The sequence below is a fragment of the Sinocyclocheilus rhinocerous genome, unplaced genomic scaffold (assembly GCF_001515625.1).
Source record: "Sinocyclocheilus rhinocerous isolate Xijiao unplaced genomic scaffold, SAMN03320098_v1.1 scaffold137, whole genome shotgun sequence".
Classification (NCBI taxonomy): Eukaryota; Metazoa; Chordata; class Actinopteri; order Cypriniformes; family Cyprinidae; genus Sinocyclocheilus; species Sinocyclocheilus rhinocerous.
Genome location: NW_015633537.1, coordinates 79,430 through 81,559, shown reverse-complemented (window position 1 = coordinate 81,559; position 2,130 = coordinate 79,430). Strand labels below are relative to the sequence as shown.

The 2,130-nt window shown below is 38.7% G+C and overlaps 1 protein-coding gene across 3 annotated transcripts in view; it reads left to right on the top strand.

Annotated features, from left to right (window-relative positions):
- The first annotated feature begins 243 nt into the window (after positions 1–243).
- Positions 244–2,130, top strand: part of LOC107744280 (peroxisomal targeting signal 1 receptor-like) — a 28,393-nt gene continuing 26,506 nt past the window's right edge. For 2 of the 3 annotated variants that reach the window (XM_016557830.1, XM_016557829.1), the window contains exon 1: positions 244–530. The gene's annotated coding sequence lies outside the window, so the exon portion shown is untranslated. The remainder of the gene's footprint in view (positions 531–2,130) is intronic. The other variant, XM_016557827.1, reaches the window with a different exon arrangement.

Below are 2,130 nucleotides of genomic sequence, written 5' to 3'. Positions count from 1 at the left end.
ACCGTTTATACGTTTTTAGCAATACGCCCCTAAATTACACATGCATATTCATTTAAAAAAGTTACAGATCTCAAAATATACTGCACAACAGGAATGATTTTAAAATAGTTATTTATTCTACAAAATCCTTTTCCTGGATGTTGAAACAATAGTTTATCAACCTGTCACTCAAGGCATGCGCTGTCACTTTAGGAATTATACGTAACTCCAGCGTAAATCTCGCTCCATCCGTCGTGATGCTCAGCAGAGTTCAAAGCGCTGCTTGTCGTTGGTCTTTACGCAAATCGCGTCTGTGAATAGCCGGAACGTAGCGTATAGAATTCGTGTGGCTGGTTCGCTCCTGTTTCAGTGGGCCACACGAGGAAGGTAAATAAAGACAGGACGGTCACCAGCGCAGCTTTTACCCGTCAGGTACCGACAACCAACGGGCTGTTAACCTCAGCTGTCTTTTTAGGGCCTGCTAAACACCATTACTCTCGGGATAAAAGGAGAAAGAGAGGAGAAGAGAGGTGACAACATTGCCTGTGCAGGTGAGATGAGTTTATTTAGCTTGTAAGCTAACTGTCTGCAACATAGTTGACTTAGTTGTCCTGCTAGCTTCATTGTTATAATTCAAACCTGCAGCACAAATACGGCTGTGAATAGCTAACCGGTTGTTGTCTATCACGTTGGGGTGTGCAACTGCCATTTACATTTGAGGAAAGTCACACTCGCATTTAATGTTCCTATGTGGAAGCCAAACTGACAGCAGACAAGAGCCAGATTCGGAGCAGAAGTGTCCAGCATGTCTGACATGTTAGTTTGCAGTGCAAGAATTTGCGAGTGATCAGATGATTCAACCGGTGGCCATTCATTGCACAAACACTCCTGTTTGTATCATTGATTTTTCATCAAGTGTGACAAATACATCTGGGAAGCAGGTTGTTTTGGGTTTATTGCAAAAGGACAGCAAGGTAAACCAGGGCTGCTTGTTCACATGCAATCGTGGTTAATTGTTAATAGCTGTTTTCAGGGAACAATGCAATCTGTGTAATCCTTCTAGTCTGGATAAACTGATGGAACATATGTTTATGCCAGTGGAAAGGTAGCTCAGTCCACAGGGTTTATCTCAAGCCGATGATTCATTGTCTTTCCATCTCTGTTCAGGCTGGAGATGCTTTTGTTTGTGGCAGGTATGGTGGCGTAGGATTCAAGATATTCATCCTAACCACTTCCAGAGATGAAATGGTTTACAATAATCGTTATTGATTTTAATTCATATAAACAGACTATAGCTGGGGACACACTACTCAACTAGCTGAAACATCCTAAGACTGAACTCAACACATTAAAAGACTGTTTCCATTGACTGGAGAAGATTCTAGTTTGACAGACAGAGAGGAGCACAAATCTAATGACTGAGTCAGTCCACAACACACTTAACGACTGGCAAATCATGACTGGACAAATTCTGGCGAACCAAAAAATAAACCAAATAAACAATAATAAGAAATAAATAAATCTCACAATAACTTAACTGTGCAAGATCTTGTACCAAAACAAACATACAACTGGCAGTATTTATATGCTGTGCAATTTGTGCAGGGGGAAAAAAATTAAATAAATAAATACAAAATCCCAGTATCTGATTATATGGTCTACCCGCGCTTCCGCCCACCAATGACTACACTGAGGGCAACACCTGTGCTTTTATTTAATTATTGAAACTTTAAAAGGTTTGTTTTACTTTTTTTATTTGTGCTTAAAGGGGGTGTTTAATGCTATTTCATGCATTTTGACTTTAAATACACTGCTAAAGTGTTGGATTCTCATACTAAACATTACCAAAATCTCAAAAAATTAGTTGGACTTATGATGGAGTTAGTGTTGAATACCAAAATTTCTGTATTCGGTACCAATACCAGTGAAAATCCACGGTTCTTGGTACCAATTTCGGTACCAAAGCAAAACACAAAAACATGCTAATTAAAAAACACATACAAAAATCAATGCCATTCTTTATACTTATTTAAAATTGTGTTTCAAGTTTTTCCACAAGTAATAAAAGTATGAAAAAAGTAAACAAGTTTCACCCAAAAGTTTAGTCATAGTTCTGCTGCCACTGAAAAACATCTGTAAACTGTTGTCTGT